The following is a 27,952-nucleotide window of genomic DNA, read 5'->3' on the forward strand; positions in this document are numbered from 1 at the left end:
TAAACAACAAAGTCCTACTGTAGAGCACAGGGAACTGTATTCAATATCCTGTGACAAATCGTAACGGAAAAGAATATGGAAAAGAATGTATATATGTGTGAATCACTTTATTGTACAGCAGAAATTAACACAACATTGTAAATCAACTATACTTCGATAAAAACTAATAATAATAAAAGCAGTACAACTGACATATAAAAATAAATAAAGACAAGTTCCAGCATCTGTGCAAAACTTACTAATAAGATGCTAAGAAAGAAGTCCCATGACCCTTAACTTCTTAATTTGTTTTCTCAAATGTATGTAAAAGGAGGCTTGAACATTGAGAGATAGCAGACCATGGATTTCTTCAGGAGTTTCCAGCATGAGAGCACCTCATGGATGACTTCCTTCCCACCCAAGCCCCCAACCCCCATGCTAAGTGAGAAGGATGAATTAGGGATGATCCTTTGACCTCAGGAAATTGAGGAATGCAGGTCTGGTACCTGACTCGTGTCTGGGGAGTCTAGAGGCACGAGGCTTACTAGAGCAAACTATGGCAACAAGCCCAGAGGTGGAGCCAGGTCTCCACTTCCAGAGCTGCAGGTCCTGTTTCATAGACCAGGTAGGGGCTGGATGAAAGTCTCTGAGCTTGTGTCACCCTAAAAAGGAGACACCCGAGAGCACTGTCTAGAATTAAGTGACCCAAGAGATGCAGTCAGTGTGGGGTGGCTGCCAGAAGCCAGGGACTGAAGCCAGCCTCCTAGGGAACCATCTGGGATACATATGACCCACCTCAGGAAGCTGATGGGGCTTCCCTATGGGGGAACTTCAAAGAACCCACGAGTCTGCTAATAAAATGATCAGCACTCGGAACCTGCCACACCAGAGGGTCCATGGCAAGATTACAACTGCACCAGGCAAGTAAGAATTCGTGCACCCTTTGATGCTCTCACACGTGACATCTGAAGAGTCAGAGGTCCCGAGGTGAGTGGAGCAGAAAGACGTAAAGGAAAAGATGGGGAAACAGTGCAAAAAAAATTCAGTATCCTCCTTCCTACCACAGATTTTTCTGCAGCAGGACTGAACTGGAGGAGGAGAGAAAATTTAAATACGATGACATCCTGATGGTTTGGGTTGGATTGTACTTTCTACCTGCTAAAAAAAAAAATGTTACTATTCATTAATTCCTAAAAGTGGCTGGAGAAGCTGTGGAATCTTCATCCAGGGATAGAAGGGAACGATTTGACAGATGAAGTCGAAAGGAGCATTTAGGGAGAAAGAACAAAGTTGCTTCATGTTCATACCTAATCAAACCCTGCCGATGTCATAAACTGGTTACCTAAGCACTGCCAACAACAAAACATTTCAAATTACGGAAATGACAGAAAAGAGGGAAAAGAAGCTGGTACTACAAAATGTTAGAGTTTTCTCCAAGAAACCACTTTTTTGGACAAAAACAGCAGGAAATGTTATCAAGGGAGCCCTATATTTTCAGAAAAGGTTGTACTCTGCTTTCAGAAATATTTGTTTACAATACTGCAAGTTTTTTGGATTTATCCTATAGAAATGTGATGGAAAATGAGGGTCAGCCATAAAAAAGCTAAGTTTCAGAGACAAATTACAACCTATTCACACAAAATGCACAACGTATACATCCGATTTAAATGGCCTAGGGAAATTTTATGTTGGATGACTGAAGAGACCCACCAGTGTTTCTTATTTTCATCTGTGGTTTGAAGAGTACCTAGATTATTTAATTGCAGGAAAATTTATTAAGCCAGGAGTACAGAATATCAAGGAACTGAAGGTTTTCTCCAGTTCTTCAGAGAAGACTGAGGGGTTCTTGTAACTCCTGAATGTCGAGAAGGAGGGAGGCTGGGACTCCAAGTACCCCAACTTTGGAAAAAGTCAGCAAACCAGGACTCTCAAAAGCAGCGAGGGAGCCTGTGTCTCTGAAGGAATTCAAGCCTGGGGTCTCTGTCCCTTTAAATGGAAGGAGAATGGGGGAGAGGGGTGGGGGAGGGGTGAAATAGGTGATGGGAATTCAAAGGTACAAAGGGCCCGTTTTAAAATAAGTAAGTCGTAAGGATGTAACATACAGCACAGGGAATATAGTCAGTGTTTTATAATAACTTTGCCTGCTGTGTAATCTATAAAAATATCAAATCTCTACGCTGTATACCTGAAACTAATAGAACATCAACTATACTTGAATGAATGAATGAGGGAATAAATAAATAATAAATAAATAAATGGAAGAAGAAAAGGTCTGTATTTGACTGTGAGACGTGAAGCGGACCCATGAGATGAATGACCCCTAACCAGCGTGGTGGTAATAGTCACAGTGGTGGTGGTCGGCGTTGCTAGTCATCAACACTGTTGAGCCATGCGCTAGAGACCACGTAAACCTCATCTCAGTCCTCACCCCAGTCCTACGAGATAGGTATTATTGCCTCTATTTGGCACGTTAGGAAACCAAGTCTTAGGCAAAGTAACTGAATCAAATTTTCCAACAGTAAGGGACGGATCTTGCATTTAAGCCTGTTTTTTTCTCGCACCGCAATCCAAACTCTTTATCCATCCTCTGCACTGGTCATTACTGCATTTGTTTAACTCATTCAACAAGCACGTATTTATTATGTATCTAGAACTTCTTTGTTTCTGTCGTAGTGAGGAAGCAAAAGGAGAATACTTGGGGGAAATGAAAGTTAAGTTCTGTCCGTTCTGCACGAGAAAGATTCACAAGAAGAACTGGGAAGGAACATGCTGCTCTCCGCTGACACTACCCTCCTCATGGCTTGGGTTGTGCTCTCTCTTCTCTCTCTTCTGCCTCCATATCCCTAGTGTGCCCTTATCTGCCAGGTGATCGATCTTTCCACAACACCTCCCATCCTTTTATTCAGCTGCAGTTTGCTTATGGTTCATGCATGGGATTCAAGAAATATATACCAAGATTACCATTAGAAGGTATTCCCCTAGGAAACGAATGTTTAAGCAGCTATGGATGTGCTGGTGTTGTTATGCACAGAATTGATACATTTTGGGGACTTTGATCAACTAACTTAGGGAGGACCGGCTAAGCGGTGAGTGTCAGGGTAGGAATGGAAGAAGGATGAAGGGCAGGCACTAGCATTGTTTGAAAGTCTGCTGTATTCAAAGCAAAGTGATAAGTGCCTTATACTTTATATAATCGAGCCATAACTCCATGCTCTATATCTGAATATCGTCTTTAACACCAGAGTCAAAGAGGCTCATAGGACAACTTGCTTAAGTTCACACAGCTAGTAAGTCTGGGAACCTGGGTACAAAGGCAAATCTGTCTGATCCTTCTCTCCACTACATGAAAAATAGCATGTGTTTCAAAGGACTTGTACTCAAGTTTATAGCAGGAAGGCCAAGAAAGAGTTGCGGAGAAGATATAAAGCTAAGCGTTGTTCTTAAGTTAAAAAATAATAGTAAAATCTGGGGAGTTTTAGGAAGAGCCAACAGAAGACTAGGAATCTGTCTCCAACCCGACAAGAGGCCAAGACCACATCCCAGGAGCAATGACACATGATACGCTTAGTATGATCATCAATATCATCATCATTATCATGACTATTAGAGCTTCTGATAATGATACATGGCTGAGTCTCAGTGGTAACTTCTTTCTTTCCTGTTCTGAGATAAAGGGACCCCATAGTTAATAGCTTGGTAGTAATGTTCCTTCTCTCTACTATGATGCTTTTAGTTTTACTGCATCCTAGAAAGGCGGCGTCCCAGGGCACAGGATGGAGGAAGGGTGTGGGTATTGATTCGGATTATCCTAAGTGCTAACAAGCATGAAACATAAGCCAAGGCAAAGAGGAAACATTTAAACTTTAAAGCAAAGCCAGATCCCGGCCAACTGCTAAGAATTCAGACAAAAGACACGAGCTGGAGAGAGCACACCAGAGAGAGAACGTTTAAAATAGAGTGAAGGAGACAGATTTACAGTACGATGACCTGACCCTGCGGAACAGTGATTTTGCACAAGCTGACACGTGCATCTGGGAGTGTTTGCCCGGAACAGCCACATTTGCTTCTCCTCCCCCAGCTGGGATGGGAAGAATGCAGAGACACCTGACCCGAGCAGAGGCTCAGGAGCTCTCCAGCGGGTCACCTCAAAGACATCGTCACTATTCACCAGGTAAATCAGTTGTCACGTGTATCACAAATAATTTTCTATCACTGAAAACAAAGGACTAACTTTGTGGATGATTTCGTTTAAAACAAACAAACAAACAAAACCCCCAAAACCTTTTTACTGACATAATAATCTGCACAAAGAAATGTGCACAGATCAAAAGGCTGTACACAGTGATTAAAATACTGCCTACTCAGTCAAAATGGAAGAGGGGGGCAAAGAGTCAGTAATCAAGGCAATTATCATCTTAATGCAAAAAAATCCAGGATAAACAAAATATCCAAACATAAAAAAAAGGCCGTACAGCGTGGCGGTTTTCCAAAATCAACACACCCATGTAACCGACATTCAAATCAAGAAATGGAACGTTTCCAAGTCCGCTGCCTCCTCTTGGATGATGACCTTGATCTCTCACCCTGAGATTCATTCTGCTTGTCTTTGAACTTTAATAAATGGAGCCATCTAAAACGTAGTAGGTTGTCTGGCTCTTTTTTTATTCAATATTGTACCTCACAGGGTTATCAAAGTGTGGAGTACAGCAATCATTTGTTCTTCCTTATTTGATATTCCGTGTATCATTATACCATAATTTGTTTGTCCGTTACTGTATTAATAGACATCTATTTTGTTTTGCTTTTTGAAAATAGTTTTGATATAAAGAATGGTGTGGTGAACATTTATGTACATATCTTTTGGTGTATTCCTTAGGAATTGCTGAGTCCTAAGACTTACTATCTTTGGATTTAATAAATATTCCTAAAGAGCTCCCCCAAGGGGTTTGGTACCAACTGCTACTCCACACAGTGGTGTTTGAATGTTCCAGAGGTTCCACATTGCCACCAACTCTTGATAACGCTAATCATTTCTATTTTAGCCTTTCTTCTTACTGTTACCAGATAAAGTATAGGACTTCCACTTACATTTGAAATATTTGGGACATACTTATATCAAAAATATTATTCACTTTATCTGAAATTCACCTATATCTGGGAATTCTATATTTTATTTGCTAAACTTGGCAACTCTATCCTGGTGCGTGTGTAGTGCTATCTCACTGTGGTTTTCATCTGCATTTCCCTGGTGGTTGATAGGTTGATCATTTTTTCATAAGTATTTTGGCTGTTTGGATAACCTCTTTTGTGATGCTCCCATTCAAGTCTTTTGCCCACTTCCTGTTAGGGGTTCAGCTTTTTCTTATTGATTTCTAGGAGTTCTTTCAATATCCTCTCTTTGTATTCTTTGTCAGATAAATAAGTTTCAGATCTTTTCTACCAGTCTGTCTGCAGTGTATCCAATCTCATAAAGGTGTCCTTAAGTCTTTAATTTTAATATAGTTCCAATTTCTCAATATTTTTCTTTACACACAGTGGATTTTATGTCTCGTTTAAGAAATCTTTTCCTCTTCCAAGAATATGACGAAATTGTTTTATATTTTCTTCCAGAAGCTTTATTGTGTTGCCTTTTATATTTAGATCAACAATCCATCTGAAATTAGTTTTGTGTTTGATAGGAGGTAGGTAGTCATTATTTTCCCCCAAACAGATAAATTATTTAGTTTAAGACACAAATTTTAATACAGTAAATTTATTAATAATATTACTCACAATCATTTGCATTCAGATATGCTTTTCAGGGTGAGAGAGAAAGGGGTAAAGTTCCTGCTATTTGTAGCATAGTGCAAATAACTCTAGGTTTGCACAATGGAGTGTTTTGTACATGTCTATTTGATTAATTATGCGTTGGGACAAATGGCGTTTAAATGGTACGTGATTCTTCATTGTTGCATGCTAAGGGAACTTCAAACAAAAGTACTAGGGAAAATTTTCTCATATTCTCTTTAAAATTAATCAGATGCTGGCTGGCTGTTTACAAAGACTTTTATGTCCAAAGCATCTTCATTTTATTAAGTCCTGAAAATTTTCAACGTCTAGAGATAACTCTCCATTCTAGAAGTTATATACAGAAGTCGTTTCACGTTAGACAGTTATAGGATAAACTTAAGAATAGTGTATTAAGCTCCTCTTATTCCAAAGACAAAACTAAAGTGACAGTAAAGTACCAAACGGGGCATTAATCCACAAGGCTAAAGAAAAATGAAAGAAGAAATAATAGAGGATGAGATTTGAAAAAATATTTATGAAATTAAAAGTAGACAGAGATTGGTCACTGATATGGGAAAAATGAGGAAGCTATGACATAAGAACTAATGAATTTGCCCCGCAGACAAGCTAAAGATGAGTACTCATGGCAGCAGGTATTAGGGCAGGGGTGTGGCATGGATCTGAAGGTGGGAAAAAATATATATCGATTAAACAAAGGACAATCAGAGAAAAGAAAGGGCCCTTGGGAATTAAAAATATAATGAAATACAAGTTTAATAGAAGAATAGAGGTACAGTTACAGGGAAATTTTATGAAAGGCATAAACAGACAAACAGAAGGAAAATAGGAGAGAAAAAATAAAAGTAGAGTATCAGTCTAAGAGGTACAGTGTCTACCTAAAAGGAGCTCCAGAAACAGAGGGCAGCTAAGACAGCAGGGGAAAATAATAAAATGATTAATATCAGAATATTCCCATCACGCGTGTCCAGATTGAAACCCATCAGTCGCAACACATCCACTCCAAGACTTTTCACTGGGACAGCTTAAAACACCACAGATCAAAAGAGGATTCTAATAGTTTGAGGAAAGTACAGATTGAGAAACTACTCAAATAGAATAGAAGAAGTATTTGAACAGCCACTGATTGTTTGACCATTAACACTGGATGCTGGAAGACAGTAAAGCAGAATATTCATCATTCCAGGGGATAATGATTTTCGACTACAATTGTACCCTCAGCTAAACTATAAATCAGTGTGAGGATACAATAAAGATAATTTTAGATAAAGAAAGCTTAAAAAATTGGAAACACTTAGACAATATATTTCAGCAAAATAAACGAGTAAATCAAGAACGAGGAAAACGTGAGATTAAAACAAAAGGAGATTCAAAACAGGAAAATGTTTGAACTTTTTGCAAATTTATTGATAGGTGTTTGATATATCAGGTGGAACATTTGGGAAAATATTAGAGATTGTTCTGTTGACAACTAAGCACCAGGAAAAGTGAGGCAATTTAAGTCCAAGACACACAAAGTGTTGTATGAAAATGAAAAATTAACGTCAAGGGTTATATAACAGATCTAAATCCCTAATATCATGAAGAAGTCAGTGTCTGTCTATCTGTCTGTCTCTTTCTCCCTTAACAGTAGTAGTATAATATGTATGAATAAAGAAGAAAATGTTTTAAAAATAGCTAAAAGATTTGACAACACATTCCTCTGAGGAATGGGCTTGAGTGCAGAGAATACTGGGGCAAGAAACCGTTTATAATCAGTACTTTCTCGATTTTTTAATTTGTGCACGTGTCACTTTGACTAAAACAGATGACGTTAACGTAAAAAAGAAAATCCTAGCAATTATCTAAACTTATAAGGCATTTCTTGCAAAAAATTTAAACCTAAACGTAATCTTACCTTTTACCTTCTCCTTAGATTCCATTGCACCACGCTAGATCTTATTCACCTGGATTAAACAGAATGTTTTTCTAGATTTTAAATGAAATATTGGGGGGGGAGGTCTTGTCTATGCTCCTATATTATTGATAAAATAATATCTACATTTAACAGTTCCTCAAAATGCATTTAGAATTGACTAGGAGTATAAGGGAAGATAGAAGAGTTTGTGAAGATATTCCCGATCTCAACAGTTTCCATCTCCGCCCCATCGTCTTGTTTTAAATGCACAGTGGCATGTGTGAATGCAAATGACTGTATCTATTTTAGGAGAGATATACTGAACAGTAATAGTATCTGAAATGTTCAAGGGGATGGGGACTTTATTTATCATGAAATAGTTAAATCTTTTTTACCTAAATGCCTCAAAAAAGGAAAAATAAATGGTTTCTTGAGATCAAAACATGAAACCAAGGCAGAAAATAGTTTCTACCCTTTGCCTTGAATAAGGTGGCAAAAACACTTTCTCCAAGGTTTCCTCAGTTATTTTAAAGTTCTTTTAATTATTCTTCAAAGTATATTTGAAAAAAAATTTTTTTCTTAAAAAATGTTTTGATCTTGGAAAAACATAAAGGCAATATAAATCAAACAGTTGCTATTCAGTGTCAAGTAGCAGTGGCCTGGGGAGCTATTTTCACTTATCATTGGCTCCCACTTACAGTGGTTGACTTGGCTTGGTTTCTAGAATTCCTTGGATTTATGTGGAGGCGCCACAAATCTCTTTCCATTAATTGAGCCCTACCCTTGAACTCTGGAGCAAGATGTCGCCTGTGGCCTATTCAGTTAGCTACAACTCAATAGGGCTGAGGCCGGTAAAAACTCTACCAGGAGAGAAAACGTGAAGATATGATCAAATTTATAACAGATCTCCAAAAGTACGGCAATCCCTGGTTCTACCCGAAGACAGGGACTCCTCAAATAGAAGTTAGAACACAGAGCTACCCATTTACTGCAGGGCGTTCTCTGCCTGACATATCTCAACCTTCGACCTGGCTTCCCTTTGACCTGAAATGCCCATTGCATTCTTAGTTTTAGGGATGCCGGACGTGTGGATGTCTGAACAAAAGCTGGCATCTCTTTCTTATTACAGAGGAATCTGATCATCTCAACCTCCCCTGGACTTATCTCTTGAGTCTCTCTTCTTTCCCCTGACCAAACCCCGCTGTCCCATCTGCCCTCCACAGACACATCATCCAAAGTGTCTGAGAACCCACATTGGCTCCAAACATTGTCTGCAGATGCATAAAAAGTAGCTTTTACACATTTTTATACATGCATATAACTACTTTGTGTATGAGGATTCATAAAATATTGATTCATTTAAAATGGTTTTTGGATTCATAGTAAAAAAAAATTGTCAGATTTGGATTTTTTTAGGCAGTTGACTCTGAAGTGTTTTGCATACGTCAAAAAGATTCTGAAACTTACATTACTACTATGTTCAGACTGTCTCACCCTAACAATAATACATCCGTTTCAATACAATGAGGGAAAGTTTGAATGTAACATTTGAAGTATGCACTCAAGGGAAAAAGGCTGATTTATTATTTCCAATGGTTGTTTTAGTCTCAGGTAGAATTTTATTTGATCTGTGTTTTAGTCTGTCTCACTTAGTTGAAAGTCTCTACAAATATCATATTACTCTGATTATGAACCCACTCTAACCTGAGCAACCGGGTTTGACTTTCCTCCAAAACACCATGAGAGAAAAAAACTTAACTGCTCATTACGTTTACACACGTGTTTGTTTGTTTCTTACAAAGGGGCACAAGAATTCAAGGAATAAGTGAGGCCACCTTCCCACGCTTGCTTAGATCATAGTGAAAGAGGGAGTAACCTGAACAGTGAGTGGATGTTGCCCCCCTACAGAGAAAAGCCCAAGAAAGAAACGCAACTGAGTTATTTATACAGAGAGAGCTAACGGCCAGAGGCAATGTCATAGAAGACCATCAAAACTGTTTAATTGACATGATGGTGTGAAAAAGACAGCGTAGGTGGCAGTGTTGAGCATGGTCGTACATTAGTGATAAGGAATAAATAAAGAGGTAATTAATTTAAGGTACTAAGTGTTTAAGGGAGTTTATACCTGAGCGTAATAAAAATAGCAACAGTAACAGTAACAGCAAAAGAGAAACAAGGATCTCTTTTCGTATAGTTAAATGATGATACCAGAGAATATGCCAAAAAGAAATGAAACTGTAGAAAATACGAATAACATCAGAATCAGGTACAGGGTTAGGGTTAAACTTGCTCGCCAGAGTCCAACGTCAACAAAGCTAACATGTATTTTGTAATGCTAAAAAGAGATAAATTTAAGTCAAACAAAAATAAATAATATTTATACAGCGTGCATGATATTCCACAAATATGGAGACTTTCCTCCCAGGGGTTTATACAGGTTAAAATGTAAACATCTTTAAAAATATTTAAACAAGTCATTCAACTTTCAGAGTGACTGTTTCAACATGCTTGTTGCTCCTCTGCTTAAAAATCCTTCAATATCGCCCATTGCTCACAGGAAAAAGATAGATTATCTTCTAGAAGCCCCTATGACCAAGGTCTAGACACATATCTCCCTTCTTAGTCCCCATATCCAAACCATAATTTCTTATACATCTTTAAATGTTTAATCCTAACTCACACTCTAGTGCTTTTGTACTTCTTTTCTCTCTGAGCTCACTTGTTTACCTGATGTTCACATATTTACCATAAGAATCAGATGAAAGATTACCTTCTCTTCAAAAACTTCTCTGATACTGCAGGCAGAATTTAGGAGCCTCTCCTGTGTGGGCTCACAGTCCTATTATAATGATTGGTTTACGTGTTTGTGATCTGCATGGAAAATAAAGAAGTTGAAGAAGTCCTAAATAAATGGAGAGACATATCTCATTCATGGGTTGGAGTCTCAATATTGTTAAGATGTCAGTTGTCCCCAAATTGCTATATAGATTTAAGGCAATCCCAATCAAAACCCTGATAGAAAATTTTGTAGAAATTAGCAAGGTGTTTCTAAAATTCTTATGAAAATGCAAAAGACAGCATAGCCAAAGCAACTTTGAAAAAAGCAGAACAAAGTTGAGAGTAAACACTATTGGGTTTCGAGACATATTAACTTACTACAATTAAAAAATTATACTTATGGAAGTAAACAGAGATAAATAGATCAATAGTACATAATAGAGAGTCCAGAAATAGACCCACACACGTATAGACAACTGAGCTTTGACAGAGGTACAAAGGCATTTCAGCAGACAAAGAACAGCTTTTTCAAAAATGGTGCTGGAATAATTAGATGTCCATATGCACAAACAAAAAACAAAAACAAAAGCTAACAAAAAAACCCTACTTTGCTCAATATCTTGTACCATATGCAAAGAACTAACTCAAAGTGGATTTTAGGCCTAAATGTATAAGTTAAAACTATACTACTTCAAGAAGAACACATTGGAGAAAATCTTTGTGACTTTGAGTTAGTGAAATTGTTCTTAGATATGACACTAAAAGTACAATCCATAAAAAGAACAAATCGATTTTTTAAAAGTCATCAAAATGATACATTTTTGCTCTTCAAAAGTAACTGGTAAGAGGATAAAAAGATAAGCCACAGGCTAGAATAAAACTTTTGCCAAACATATATCTGAGAAAGGATTTATATCAAAATATACAAAGGACTCTCAAAACTCAATAATAAGAAAGCAAGGAACCAAATTAAAAGTAAAATTTGGACAAAAAATTTGAACAGACACTTCACCAAATATATGGATGGTGTAGGGGAGAAAAATCTTTTCCTTCATGCTCTTAGGCACTGCATCTACGGCATGAGTATCACACTGACAAAAGACAGATTAACAAGAGGAAAAGGCATATAAATTTTACTGATGGTTTTAATTTTATCTGCAGGGAGAATTCACAGGAAAGGAGTGAAAATCCAGAGGCAGTTAAACTCAGAGTTTATATATCATTTAACAAAGGGTGATACCTTGTAGAGAGGTGAATAGATAAAAGAAGGTTTGGGCTCCTGGGGTTGGAAAAGCTGGCTAGGAAACTCTGGTAGATAAGGATTGTTTAGTAAGGTGTGTTATGCAGATAAGAGTTGTTCTCCGTTTCCTGGTACAGGAGAGAGGAACGCCTTCACATATGGAAATTTATGTCACCTTTACAAAGGGAAATTTATGTCCTGCTTTTTAGGCAGAACAAGAGAGGGCAGAGAGTTCTTCCTGTGTCTGCTACTTCTCAATTACCTTCAGCTCAAAATAATCCTTATGCCAAAGTGGCAGAGTTTGGGGTGGCATATTCTAATGCACTTCAACGGCAAGTAAGTATAGTATAACACGTTCAATATCATTATAATTAGGGAAATGCAAATTAAAACCACAATGAGATGCCACCACAAACCTATTAGATTGGCTAAAATTAAGGAAAAAAACCAAACTAAACATACTATACTAAGTGCTGGAAAGGACGCCATACGTTGCTAATGGGTATTTAAAGTAAAGCCACTCCAAAAAAAAGTTTAGCAGTTTATTAAAAAGTTAAGCTATGCCTACAATAGGAAAAGAGAAATAATTTTCCTCTACCCTTCTGAGTTCTTAGCTGAGACTTCTGTATTAAAAGACAAATTAAGAGGAAAACAAATAGAAGTTTACTAACATGTACACCTCAGGAATACATGGGAGATACTAAGGAAAAATGAGTAACTCCCCAAGGTGGCTTAGAACTCCAGCTTGAATATCATCTTTAGCTAAAAACAAAAGAAAAAGGGGTGTGTTGCGGGGCAGGGGCAGTTATGGGGAGGTACCTGGAGAAGCATGATAAACAAGAAAGTTTGTGATGTAGATTTGTCAGTGCCTTCTCCAGTGATAAAACTCTCTTGGAGAGTTCCTTTATAAATGTAAATTTCTCTCACGAAAAAGTAACTTCTACTCTGTTTTCAGAGCTTCTCTTCTGTCTGCTGTTTCTCAAAACAATCAGCTCAAAATAATCCTAATCCTTTTAGGGCGGCATATTCATTCTGCTACTCTTCACCCTTCAGTCACCATTCAGTCACTTTACTCCTAGGTATTTACCCAGGAGAAGAGATCATCTATGTCTATCCAAAACTGGTCACATACTGTTCATTGCAGCTTTATCTGTAATAGCCCCAAACTGGAAACAAGTCAAATGTCCATTAATAGGTGAGTGCATTCGCACACTGTAGTATATACTAAAAAGAATGCTACTCGGCAATGAAAGGGGAGACCTACTGTAACCTGTGACAACATGCGTGAGTCTCGAGACAACTACCCTGAGTGAAAAGCCAGACCTAAAAACGTACCTACTGAATAATTCCATTTATACAGCACTCTAGAAAATGAAACTAATTTATAGGGACGGAAAGTAGAACAGTGTGTGCCTGCAGAGGGGGGAGCAGGAGTGGTGGAGAGAAGGAATTACAAAGCAGGGGGAGAACACATTCGTGGATGATGAATAGGTTCACTGTCTGGATTGTGGTTGAAGGGGATCAGAAGGAACCTCTCCAAAATGTGTCACTTTGGCACGTGGATTATCTTGAGCTGAAGACAATCAAGGCTTAAAGACTCACGAGAAGCTTTTAACCTCCTCCTTAACTACCTAAAAGAATTTGGATAGAGGGTCTAGTCTAGGAAGAGGGTGATCACCAGGGATAACTACAAAGAATGTGAGCAGGTGTGGTGGCCTGGGGGGAGCTCAGGACAGCCTGTTTGTTCAGATTCCTCTCTGTTCCCCTTGTCTCCAGATGGCATGACCAACATTTGTTTACCAAACATTTGCTCCTCCCATCTTCCAGTAAATTGTCTTCTTCCCTCTTTGAAGTCCCAGACCCTTACCCCTTCTGCTTAATTCAGGATGGTGTACAAGCCTCAATTGCCTGACTACCTGTGGGTCTCCTATCCTCATGGGGCTCCCGTACATATATAATTAAATTTGTTTTTCTCCTGTTAATCTGTCTTATGCCAATTTAATTATTCGAACAACCAAAAGAACCCAGAAGGGTGGAGGAAAACTTTTTCCTCCCCTTTGTGGTCACGGTTTCACAGGTGTGTACCTATGTCAAAATATCAAATTTTACATTTTAAATATTGCAGTGTATCTGCATATGTATCTGCAGTGTATGAAATCTGCAGTGTATCTGCAGTGTATGAAAATTATATCAATTATATCTCAATAAAGCTGTTTAAAAAAATAATTAGCACCTAAGGAAAGCTCTCCAGATGATGGAAAAAGGGGGAAGGGAATTATAATGGAATAATACTATTTCTCTATTTCTGTGGGTGGTATCAAGGCAAATATGAATTAAAAATAAGAAGATTAATTCTCCCTCCCTCGCCCTTTGGCTCCAGAATTTTTTTCCTCTGTCCTTTTCAAATGTTCGTAAATCTTTATAATGACTAAATAAGTCTCTGCCAGCCTCACAACTAGGGAATGTTCCCTCAACGTTCTGTGAGCCATCTTTTTGAAATGCAAACGTTTAGGGAGATAGCAGCCCTATCTGCTCAGTCCTGTGGGCAAGAGTCTAATTTCCCTGCAGCCTCCTGGACTTAGTAGAAGTTTGTTTCTCCTCTGGGTAAGGTCAACACAGGGGTTCTCCCCAATTATCATGATAAAGTTAGGGTGAATCAGGTGTGACAAAAGGTGCTATCAAGTCCTCTTCCTTGAGGACTAGTGATGTTTATCGTGCGAACATACATATAATGGGTTATACATCTGCTTGGCGTTATAGAGAGGTGAGGTTTCTTGCCGCCTTGGCAATCTCCAAAGCCAATTGCCTGTGATGTGTATCACATTCTGGTTTAAGATTTATTCACTAATAGAACTGATTTATTTTCCACTACCTTTGTCAAGAGGTTTTCTGGGTTAAAGATTTTGTTTTTAATCATATTTCAACGTTGATACACTGACTCTTTTAAGTTTGAATTTTTAACTTTAATGTTTAATTAGAATTCAAGCAAACTTAGTCATTTATCTGGGGCTTAGTGTTCCAGGGTTAAAATTATAAAGCAAAAATAGAATTGCATTCTTTTCTCATAGAACATAATTGCCAAAGAAGAATCAGGTCTGTTTTAAAAAGGGTGGTGATAGTCTTGAAGATGTGTAAACACATCCCCTTTATCAGTTAATTGCATCCCTTTAGAATCACGAACACTGTTATCTGATTTCAGCAGTTTTCTCTAGTGTTTATTCTTGATATATAAATATTTTATAAAAGAAAATACCATAGAGAAGTTGAGTTTATTTTAGCTCGTTTAATCTTTCTACTTCATCTTCTCTAAAATAAATCAAGTTCTGTATAGAATGACATCTTTTGAACAATTGTTATTAGAGTGATTACTGTTAAAAAGTTATACTTAATGGATTTGCTTGATCTCACACAATTGCTATATGTGTCTGACATATTTGACTTAAATTCCAATTGAATTTTGCTCTAAAGTGAAGACTGGGAGGTAACTAAACTCAGGTAGCTGAAGTTCAAAACTAATTTTTACAACAAACACGACCTCTAGTAAATACTTTTGAAATTATTATTTTTTTTTTTGAAATTATTTTTGAAGCAATTGTAAAAATAAAGTGGAAGGCTATTCTTTGTTTACATGTATTCAGAAATAATCTCTCACCATCGACAATAATCATGTACTCCATTTTCTAGTGGTGACTTGTACCAAGTTCCTAGCTGATTAAATCCCTCGATAAGATTGGAGCAAAGATGAAGAACAGTCCAACTGATTTAGATTGAACAGCAAGCAGCTCTTCATAGGTAAGTATCAGAGCTGAAATCTGCATCAAAACAACCAGATGAGAAGAACATTCAGTCAAACAGTAGTTGATTATTTCCTCAAGTTTGATGGCATATTAAGTTGCTTTAAAATCTAAGAGTCTGAATATTACTATTAAAGAAACATGGGACATAAGAGTTAAAGCATAGAAAAACAGAAACATTATGTCCTATTGTGACTGATTTCACCATAGTTTTATTTATTGAACCATGAGTTTCCGATGACTGTCCTAATTCTCTATGTTGCATTTTAATTAAATTAGAATAAAAGTATTTTTTAAATCCATGCAAGTATAATTGGATGAAATTTAGAAAAAATATCAGTTAAATCTTTCTCTTCTCTTTGGCAACATATGGTTAGAGTTCATTCAATCCAATTCCGTAAGCATACAGTTAGTTCTTACCTGCGACAAACAAGAGTTGATTAATAGTAAAAACTAGCTACATACTTAATAGTTCATGTTCTCCAATGAACCTTGGTCAGAATTAATGATCTCGTTTTCATTACATTTTATATTATTTAACTTCCATAAAAACTGGCCTGTCATAGTTTGCATATCCTCCTGACCACACTCTACTGTTGAAGCAGGAGATATTCAAATAATGAATAAGATTTCTATTCAAAAAGTACATTTACATCTCTTCTCAGAGTGAAATAAAAATATTGCTATTAATGGCTCCTTTCAAAAGTGTGGTCATTCAACATTCAATGAGACACGGAAGAAACTTAAATGCATAATACTAAGTGAAATTAGCCATTCAGGAAAGGCTATGTGCTGTATGATTCTAATTATATGACATTCGGGAAAATGCCAAACTATGGAGGCAGTAGAAAGATCACTGGTTGCCAGAGGTTTGTGGTTGAACGGGTGGAACACGGGATTTTTAGGGCAGGGAAAGTATTCTGTATGATACTATAATGGTGGATACATGTCATTAGACATTTGTCAAAATCCATAGCAAGTACAACAGGAAGAGTGAACCCTAATGTAAACTATGGACTTTGGGTGATAATGTTGTGTCAATGTGGGTTCATGGATTATAACAAACGTACCATCTTGTGGGAGATGTTGATAATGGGGGAGACTGGGGGTGGGAAGGGCATACAGGAACTCTCCTCACTTTCTGCTCAACTTGACTGTAAAACTAAAACTGCTCTAAAATGATTGTCTATGAATTTATAAAAGACCCAATAATGTCAATCAATTTTCCCTACCTTCCCTCACCACCATCAAGGACAATTGTGTGTTCACTCAACTTGTACTGGTTATGTAATCTTGGGTAAGTTGTTTAGCTTCCAGGAGTCTTCATTTCCTCACCTATAAAATGGAGATAGGAATAATTATGACCTCAAGGGTAGAATCAAGTAAGCACAGACTGAAAGCATTTTTAACAGCACCAGCAAGTGTTGGCAGTGGCGGCTTTTGTTACCGTGTCCATTCAGCCATCCATCTACAGATAGGCTGTAAAGGTCTCTGGAATGATGTTCACAAATGGTAACAATGGGTGTTGAGTTTATTATTGTTTTCTTTTACTTGCTTTTCTGAATTGCTAAAACTTTTATGAGCAGTTCAATTTTTTATAAAAACACCTTTTTATTTTAAAAGACATGAAACCTGTGAATTGGAGTGGAGTTGACTATAAGGATTTATAGTCAAGAGGAAGGAAACAAGAAAGGTGGTGAGAAAGAGAAGGACGAGTGGAGGAAGGAAAGTGGAGGCTGCATGATGGATAGGATAAAAAATAGAAGTGATGAAAGGAAGAAAAAGACCCATGGTCTACGTGAATGGACCTGCACTGGAATACAGAAGAATAAATTAGAAAGTTGGAGGTGAGAATTTAATGTAGCTATTCAAGCACCTATTTTTTGTATTGAATCAAAAGTATATATATAAGACCTGGACACTACAGGACAGCTAATACAAATACAAAAGTAACTGGAGCTTCCCTGGTGGCGCAGTGGTTAAGAATCCACCTGCCAATGCAGGGGGCATTGGTTTCAGCCCCTCATGCGGGAAGATCCCACATGCCGCAGAGCAACTAAGCCCGTGCACAACTACCGAGCCTGCGCTCTAGAGCCCGTGAGCCATAACTACTGAGCCCATGTGCCTAGAGCCCGTGCTCCACAACAAGAGAAGCCACCGCAATGAGAAGCCAGCACACCGCAACGAAGAGTAGCCCTGCTCGCCGCAACTAGAGAAAGCCCACGCGCAGTAACGAACACCCAATGCAGCCAAAAATAAAATTAATAAAAATTTAAAAAAAACCACTAATAACCGCAAGAGAGAATATGGTAATCCATAGAGGAGTTAGAGGTTAAAAGATGTGACAGTTTAGAAGAAGGAGCATGACAGTGAAGTTGTAATGTTATCCCATTAACCTACTCCCTGACTTTAGAACCTGGTCATCATCTCATCCACATGCATAGATGTGAGTTCACTGTGTCTCTTGTCATCTTCATAACACTGTTGGCATGAATAAAGCTTACTGTGGAAACAGAAATGTAGTAAAATGTACTAGGAAACAGGACACTTTTTAGTCTTCCGTTCATCTCCAATTCACTGCTAAGAATTTTGTGCCTGTCTTAAACCAAGACTGGTTTGAATAGACAGACATATGCGTTGTAGATCTTGCTTTAGATTTCTTTTTTAGTCAAGCTTAGTATTATAGTTCCCATATTTTAGTATGTATGCAAATAGTAATGTACTTGTTATTTTTATGCACAAAACCATGTTCAGTGTGCTTCATGGGCTTTTTAAAAATATTCTCAGTAATTTTCTGTGTGTGTGACTTTTGCTCTGCAGGCTAATTGCAGAACATACCACTTCCTTAAGGTGTGAATCATTGAATTTACAGATGGAGGGGAACCAGTCAATGAGGAATTCCCATGGTTACCTAAACCCACGGGTATAGGTTACAGCAGCAAGCATCACTCAAAGATCAACCAGGGGGCTTCCCTGGTGGCGCAGTGGTTGAGAGTCCGCCTGTTGATGCAGGGGACGCGGGTTCGTGCCCCGGTCCGGGAGGATCCCACATGCCGCGGAACTGCTAGGCCCGTGAGCCATGGCCGCTGAGCCTGCGCGTCCGGAGCCTGTGCTCCGCAACGGGAGAGGCCGCAGCAGTGAGAGGCCCGCGTACCGCAAAAAAAAAAAAAAAAAAAAAAAAAAAAAAGATCAACCAGAAAATCTAAACAAAATTTCTAAATCTGCCTTGGAACAAAATAGGTTAGATCTGAGAGTAGACTTTTGTGTGAAGCAGGTTCTGAGCTGACCTATATAGCAATGATCACATCACTCTGATATTACTGATACTCTAATCGTTAATAGCAGTCAGTTGGAAATATTTTGTTGAGTAGCTGTTTTCTGAGGTAATGAAAGTCCTGTGATTCAGGTCTCATATTTTGTAAATAAAGAATAGACTGTGTTTCCATTCCGACAGTAGAAAAGCTCAGTAGTGTGTGAACCTTCTCTTTAAAAGCACTCAGCTTTATTCCACACTATTTCAATTCACCTACAGTTACTTTTTTGTCCTGATGTCTTAGAAAATGCAAAGGGAGACGTTATGAGGCCAGTAGGTGGAAAGAGCTCAAAGGTATCACAAGAAGAGAAATCTTGTCAAGAAAACCATAACTAGGAAGTCAAGGTGGTCATTCATGTCAGTGATAACTAGCCCTAGTTTCTGAAGCTGAGGAGAAGCAGAAACTAACACAACATTGTAAAGCAACTATACCCCGATAAAAAAAAATCTTCATGGTGATGAAAGGTTTGACTAAAAAATAATACAGTGATGGGCTCCAGCAATTATAATTAACACTACTATATGTAAAATAGATAACTAATAAGGACAGGGAACTCTACTCAATACTTTGTAAAGACCTATATGAGAAAAGAATCTATTGATAAAAAAGAGTGGATATATGTATAACTGATTCCCTTTGCTGTACACCTGAAACAAACACAAGACTGTAAATCAACTATACTCCAATAAAAATTATTAAAAAAGAAGCACATTTGGAGGATAGAAAAAAAAATAATTCTTCACCCAGAGGAGAAAGAGAAGAACCAGCCATCTCGGTCAGACAAACATCTGGCACACATTAGGGGTGGACTAATGTAACCCAAACCTGGGGACAGAGCCGAAAGCAATAACTTATCATAACTTATAGTAAAAGGAAGACAACTGAAAAGGAAGGACGAATGATTGGGCAGTACAGTTGCACAGCTGAGCAAAATAGAAACGGTTGCTGAAGAGAGTGTAAAATCCCCTCCTCGTGTCTTTTGCACAATCATACTTTCTCTCACTTCAGTTTGTTTCAGATGTGGTTCTCTCTAAAGGAACCAAGAGGAAGCTTCCAGAGCCACGATTCTTTTATGACATTTATTACACCAGCTAATACAGTTTAATGAGCGTTCGATGCATGCTTGAGATGAACACAAAGAAAACTACTTAAGTCTCTCCAATATTTATTCAGTGTCTGTTTGCTTTTTACTTTGCTTTTATCATAATATTTGACATAAAACAACTTCCTTTACCTTTCTGAGTTCAAAGATTTTGAGGTACTTCAAACTATGACTCTTCTGGAAATAATGTCCAAAATTCTAAATAAAAAGAATAACAGAGTAATTAATGTACTTCATCGCAGAACAAAACCAGTGCAACTCCAAACAAGAAAATCATGTACCGTGCATGACAAATCTAAAGGTCATGTGTCAACTTCAAGAAGCTGTGATAACCTCTGATTATTATTTACAGAAAACATGGTGTGTCCTTCACATAACATTAAATCCATGACATTTTTCTTTCTCTGCTGTTTCACGGTGATTTGAATATGTTTCTTTTCTCTTTAACAAGGCCATCTATATTTACAGGTATCATGATTTAGATAAAAATTATTTACTACTTTTGCCTTCTTTTCTTTAAGTAATTATGCTGAGTTAGTAAGTCAGTTTGGTGATTTTTAGTTCACTCTTTTTATGCTAGAATGTTTAATGTACTTTAAAAGTGTTCTGGGAAAAAAAACACACCAGTAGCTAGCTGATACTCACCTTTACAGTGTAATTCACCCTATAAAATGAAAAAACCATAAGGTAATTCAAACCTCAACAGGATAAAATCCCAACGCATCTAGGCTGCTCTCATAATGCGTTAGGCTCAAAAGACAAAACTGAGATAAAAGGATTCAGGTCTTTATTCTCTTAGTAATTCCAATGTTCTGTGTAATTGTTCAATCTGAATAGAAAATTACATTTATTTCCTCAGTAATAAAAAACTAGAAGTTAGAGTTCTATCAGGTAACACAGATATTGTCTAAGTGGTATTTATAATCCAGATTAATAAGCATATTATTAACTGACTTAGAAACTAGATGTAATTTTGTAAGGACTGAATTACAAGCATCTCACGATTCAGCCTCCATTTTTACTCTGCCTACACAATGGTGCCTCAAAGTTATTTGTATGCTAATCTCTCGAAAGTACATGTAGTCTGGTAATTAACTTTTGGGGATTTTGCATAGTGGTTTCACATCTATCCTTTAATACAAGTTTATTATCAAAGGATTTTTTTTTTTTTTTTGACCATGCTGCACAGCATGTGGGATCCTGGTTCCCAGACCAGGGATCTAACCTGTGCCCCCTGCAGTGGAAGCACGGAGTCCCAACCACTGGACCAACCACGAAGTACCTATCAAAGGATTTTTGCCATCAGTGCCTGTACAGATTTTTCAATAAAGAAGAAAACATGCTATCTATGGATATCTATTGTACTAACATTGGTCATATTTTATAGCTTTTGCTTGATTATTATTTTTATTTTCTTCTGGATTTTTTTTCTTGTTGATAATAATAGTAATAGACATTACAGTAAATATGAGCTACTCAGAACAAGTTTTTTATTGTTATTAAGTCATTTCTTATAAAATCAAATATTCATTTTTTAAGAGGAATGGAGGTAGTCCTGTCTAAACAGTCTTTCAAAATATCCTCTCTCCCAGTTTTTTTTGTGTGTGTGTGTGGTACGCGGGCCTCTCACTGCTGTGGCCTCTCCCGTTGCGGAGCACAGGCTCCGGACGCGCAGGCTCAGTGGCCATGGCTCATGGGCCCAGCCGCTCTGCGGCACGTGGGATCTTCCCGGACCGGGGCACGAACCCGTGTCCCCTGCATCGGCAGGCGGACTCTCAACCACTGCGCCACCAGGGAAGCCCTCTCCCAGTTTTTAATGTGGGCCTTTGCCATTATCTACACAATCATTTACTTTGTAGGTTAGCCCCTGCAAGTTAAAAATCCCAGCCCTGGTAAGTGCTGATCACTCAGCAAATCCTCTGCTCTTGAATGACAAAATCAGTTTAATATTACTCTAAGCTAAATATAATTTTTAAGGTAAATCTAATTCAAAAATCAAGGTCTTGTGACAAACTGCAAAGTCAGGATAACACTTCTCCGAACTGTCTGTTTTATATAATAAAATTAGGTACAAATGTGAGAGTCCAATAGAAGTAAGACTCTGTCCCACCCAGGCCTCTTATTATCTCTCTTGCTGTGAACATAATACTTAACCTCTTTCCTCCTGTTTCCTCATGTACAAAATGAAGATAAAGTAGGGCCTACCTCATAGAGAGGCATAAGCATTAAAGAGATAATATGTAAAGCCTATAACATGGGTCCTGAAACACATCAATCACAAAACACTGTCATGTTATTTTATTATATTAAATATATATTTCTTGTAAATAGTATCTATTATACATTATAAAAAGATGTATTAATATATATGTATTATAAATATTAAATGAAGTATATGTAATATATCTATAGGAATAGTATATATTAAATATTTATTACATTAAATATTAACATTTATTATAAAATGTTATTTTTAGTTTTATCTTAATCATTGCTGTTTGTCTCCTCTCTGTCGTACCGTACGTCCCATCTTAGTTACATATTTGAGAATTGTATTGGCAATCATGTAAAATATTTTAAGATTTATTAATAATGTTATCTGAGGTCTATGTTTATTTTAAAACTTCAGTCACAAGATAATGTCAAAGGGAATGTAAAATAGTTTCTGATTGAAAATATTCTTCTATTATGATCCTTTTTAAAGAATTTTTTGACTTCAGCTACAACTTAGTGAGCAAACTCCCTATGAAGAAGAATGCGAAATAAAGGGGAAAATAAAACTATAAGACTGATATAGAGAACAATTATTTATCAATTTCTTCTTCCATAATTTACATCCACATTCGGCTACTATTATAGCACTATATCTGCTGCTTTATAATGATAAACTGGTTTTGAGTGTATATATATGTGATAATCCTACATTTATAATACATATGGAGAGAAATTCAGAATTATTATTCCATCTTACCTTCCTGATTTCCAACGTCTCTAATATATTTGGTACAATTATAAAACTGTAACTCAAGCTGTCATCGTATAGTGATAAAAGGTGCATTTAAAACTCTCCCTGAACAGGAAGACTGAAGTGGAATACACGAGGAAATCCTCCTTTTTAAGCATATTTATATAACTCCAAACAAATAGAGTGGACCTCTCTTCTATCTTTTTCCTTAAATAAACAATCGGCCTGGGAAAGGCACACGTCTTATGGATGGTAGATCCAGCACCTTCACTGTGTGGAGCTCTGAAGGCAGCAGGAAATGAAAACAAACGAGAAGTAAGCCCTGATGTATGGCAGTAAAATGATGTAGCCGGATTCAAAACTGCATGAAGGACAGAGATCGGAAAAAGATAGGGACGGAGAAGCATTGCGCTGAGAACATTATTTTACGTTTTCACCAAACTACCCAGAAAAGACTCAACACTCCAAAGAACACACATTGCTGAAAATAGATGCACTTTAAAGAAAAAACATCAAATACATGTACTCCTGAAGGTTGGATAACATGTGACTTTTGTAACTATCATCTCTTCAAAAATAGATATATTGACTAATTAAAATCATTTTTTCCAACTCTTTACTTAATGTGGACATTATAGACAATATAGCATTTATAAGTTTATTTTCTCCATCATGTCAGAGGAGAGCACATGTTTCTGATGTTTTATGTTAAATCTAGCTCTCAATCTATGTTCAATTCCTTTGATGTAGATCTAAAAGCAGGAGTGGGTGACATCCAAAATATTTAAGAACTGGTCTGGCATCAAGAAATCAGAAGAGGCACCAGCCGCAAGCCTACAGTATAACTTGACAGATTGTGTGAAATGGATGAAGCATAACCAATGCTTCTATCATTTTCAAATACAAAGGAAAACCAAATTGCTATAAGCTGATCAAGATTGACAAGTTTTTGCATGAGAAATTTGACACCCAAAGTATCCTTGGATGGTGACATTATAACAACAGATTTCACAGAGTTAGTAAAATTCAAATATTGAGTAAAAAGAAATAGTTTTTTTAAAAAAGTACAATACAGAGAAGGAGGTAAGATAATAATGTATCTGAAAAATAGTTGACACTTTCATTTAACTGTAAGCATCATAGGAATCATACCATCTGATGGGACTACTCATTACTACACACAACACACATATCATTAGAATTTCGTGTTCAGATCTGGGAAATGGTCTAATTCAAAATAATGGCCAGAGAAAGAATGGCGAGGACTGTAAAGAGACTTGAAACCTCATGATGAACAAGCTATAAACATCTGTGATGAAAACAAGAATATTTGGGCAAAATATCATGGTTGCTTCCAAGTATTTGAAAGAATAACAGGAGGAAGGGGGGAGCTGAGTGGGTCTCTGTCATCCCGGGGGATAGAATGAGAACAATAGACCTTTTTCTAGCTAGCAAATATTTTGCTGTTCAACGTAACAAACAACTTCATAACTGCGCTCTTCAACAAAAACGCAGACGCCTGGGGTAGGGAGTGAGTTTTTCATCGTTCAAAGTGTGAGAGGAAGCCTGGGCGATAGTAATGAGGGTTGCAGCCCAAGGCATGCCAATATTGGATGAGGAATCTTACAAGATGATCGCATTAGGATGGTGATGGTTGATCACTGATTACTGCAGCACTGAGACTGATTAAATCCTGAAAGTAGAGAAATGAGCTGGTTTGATGCCACAGCTGGGTGACTAGCTGTGAGGTGCACCTCTCCTAATGAAGGCTTCTTACAATATTCAGGGCCGCTTCTGAGAACCAGCGGGGCCAGCTAATTCTTTTCTCTGCCTACCTGTTTAGTCAGTAGCTACACCCATGAAACCATTTCCAAGCATCTTGCACAGCCTGTTTGAGTTATTGCTAAACAAGAAACGAAGACTTCATAATAAAGCAGACAACACAAGAGGTTCGTCACAATTAGTCCTGATTCAGAAATAGGTTCCTACGTAGTAACCTACTTATACATTCCTCAGGAATCATCTTGGTAGATCGTAGAAGAAAAGACAGCATATTATTTTAGGAGTTTTTATTTTAAAGTTTTGAGGCAGCTTAACTCTAAAGTTCTCTCAAGTCAATTTTCGGTGGTAAATAAATGTTTGTTGCGGAAAACTTAGAAAACATTAAAGCATAAAGAAAATAAAAGTCACTTCAAGCCAAAAAACATGTCATCCATCAACTGCTCTCACAGCACTTCGCCCAAGTTGCTATTATAGGGAATTTTCATTTTACCTACAACAATTGTAAATGATCTGTTTCCTCAACTAGATTCTAACCTTTTTAAGGACAGGAAGTCTCTCTTCTTGGTATCTCCGGATGTTGCCTTCTCAGATTTGCTGAATGAGTAGCACAGTTGTAAATGTAACTCCACTTTTCAAAACAAGTCAGGCAAAAAACATATTAAGTGTTACATGTTGTATTCTGTTTCTGCCCACCCCCTGCCTCCAGAAAGATACGTTGAGGTTCTGATTCTCAGTACTTCCAAATGTGACCTTATTTAGAAATAGGGTCACTGCAGATGAAATTAGTTATGTTTGGATGAGGGCCTACTGAACTAGGGGTGAGCTCCTAACCCAACATGACTGATGTCCTTTTAAGAAGATGGCCACGTGAAGACAGAGACACACAGGAATAATGCCCTGTGACCCCGAAGGCAGAGATTGGACTTATGCATCTGTCAACCCAGGAACACCAACAACTGGCAGCAATTCACCAGAAGCTAGAAAGAGGCGAGGGAAGATTCACCTCCAGGTTTCAGTGTGAGCATGGCCCTGCTGACCACCTGATTTCAGATTTCTAAACTGCAGAACTGTGAGACCATACATTTTGGCTGTTTTGTTTTTTAAAATTTATTTATCTTTGCTACTTCTTTTTTACAATTTTTTATCTTATATTGGAGTATAGTTGATTAACAATGTTGTGTTAGTTTCAGGTGTACAGCAAAGTGATTCAGTTGTACATATACATGTATCTATTCCTTTTTCAAATTCATTTCCCATTCAGGTTATTACATAATATTGAGCAGAGTTCTCTGTGCTCTACAGTAGGTCCTTGTTGGTTATCTGTTTTAAATACAGCAGTGTGTACATGTCAATCCCAAACTCCCAATCTATCCCTCCCCTGGTGGTCCAGTGGTTAAGACTCCTTGCTTTCACTGCTGGGGCCTGGGTTCAGTCCCTGGTAGGGGAACTAAGATCCCACAAGCCTAGCAAAGAAATACAATAAGCTGTTTTTTATTAAACTCTCTTCCTTTTAGCTTAGTTCCTTGGTCCAGCTGTTGCTGTATTTTATTGGTTTATTGGCATCAGAATAAGGGAAGAAATCAATTAGATGTGCGTTTTGGTTTTTTTGTTTTCTCCTTTCTTTCTATGGTTGGTTGAGCTTGAGAAACATAGCTGTTACTAATTGGGAGCTGCACAATGTTAGAGGGAGCTCCCGTCTCTGAGTTAGACAATACTTTCATTCTTTTAATCTCTGTGAGATAGTACTTTCATGATGCTGAAAGAAAGTGGTCTATGGGTTTCACGTGCTCATTCGTTTCTTACTACACGTTTATAAATGCAATCCTCTGTGAATATTTATGTTTTATCCACAATGCTTCCAGCCTTCTGTTTGAAGGTGAAAAATTCAAGTGTCTGAAGAGTCCTATACCCCAAACTGGCATTTCTTGCTCAGGTTAGAGAACAGATAATTTGGAGGGCTTTGGTGGAACATCCCACAGTGAAACTACTTTGAAGAACTTCCAGACTCTCCACTCCAGAAAAATAGATATTCTGAACTTTTACTACTTGCTTAGGAGGCAGAGGGACAAATGTGTAATTGATAAAAAGAAAATTACAGTCTCCTTAGGGCTTAATCCAATCTGCTCTTGTATGGAGCAAAGTCCTAGGTAAAACCTTAAAAAGAGGGACAAATTTCTCCCTAAATATATGAGGAAGAGTTAGAATGACCTAGCATGGTCCCTGAACAAAGGAAATTTAATCGCAGGAATCTACAAATATACATATCCTTCTTTAATGTGTAAATGCAGATATCTTATAATAAAAGATGGTAAACGCTTTAGGGAAACATACTAAGAGCTGAGCACATAAATGCATCAATATTCCCATTAGAAGGAAAAATATCATGTGAATGGTGGACAGAGGACTGGAGCTTTCCCTTTCCATACACCCAATTCCAAAGAATGATTAATTTGTGACCTTATATTTAAGTGCCTAACCGATTAATGATGATTTTGTATCTCCACAGACACACTACAAAATAAGCAGGATTTAATTTGATTCATGCTACAAATGATGCCACAACGTTTCTAACTTAGAAAAACAAAAGACAAAACTGTTGGGCTGTTGCAGAAATTACTGATTTTTAATTTTTAAATATTTCCAAAGTCAGGAGCTAATGTCTGCTTTATTTTATGTTGATATTGTAGATTTAAGTTATATTATTTCCAAGGCACTTGCAAATAATTGGTCTTGGAGCACATGGTAGTTTTTAAAGTTACAAAAAAAACACAAAAAATGGGAAATTTTCCTCTTTGCTTTCCATTCACTCAAGATACTCTCTTAATGAGTATGATATTTTGTAAGATGTTTTCAATATTTCTAATGTTAGACTGCAGTAATTTACTTTCATATCTATCAAAAGGCTTGATAAAAAGTGAATAAATGTGGGCTTCCCTGGTGGCGCAGTGGTTGAGAATCTGTCTGCCGATGCAGGGGACACGCGTTCGAGCCCTGGTCTGGGAGGATCCCACATGCCGCGGAGCAACTAGGTCCGTGAGCCACAACTACTGAGCCTGCACGTCTGGAGCCTGTGCTCCGCAACAAGAGAGGCCGCAATAGTGAGAGGCCCGCGCGCCGCGATGACGAGTGGCCCCAGCTTGCCACAACTAGAGAAAGCCCTCGCACAGAAACGAAGACCCAACACAGCAAAAATAAATAAATTATTAAACTCCTACCCCCAACATCTTAAAAAAAAGAAAAAAGAGGGCCCCAACAAATGTGAGGATATTGTTTCATACAGCAGGAATTCTGGAATAATGTCTAGTCTTTTATAC

This window comes from Delphinus delphis, chromosome 6 (genome assembly GCF_949987515.2).
Source record: "Delphinus delphis chromosome 6, mDelDel1.2, whole genome shotgun sequence".
NCBI lineage: Eukaryota > Metazoa > Chordata > Mammalia > Artiodactyla > Delphinidae > Delphinus > Delphinus delphis.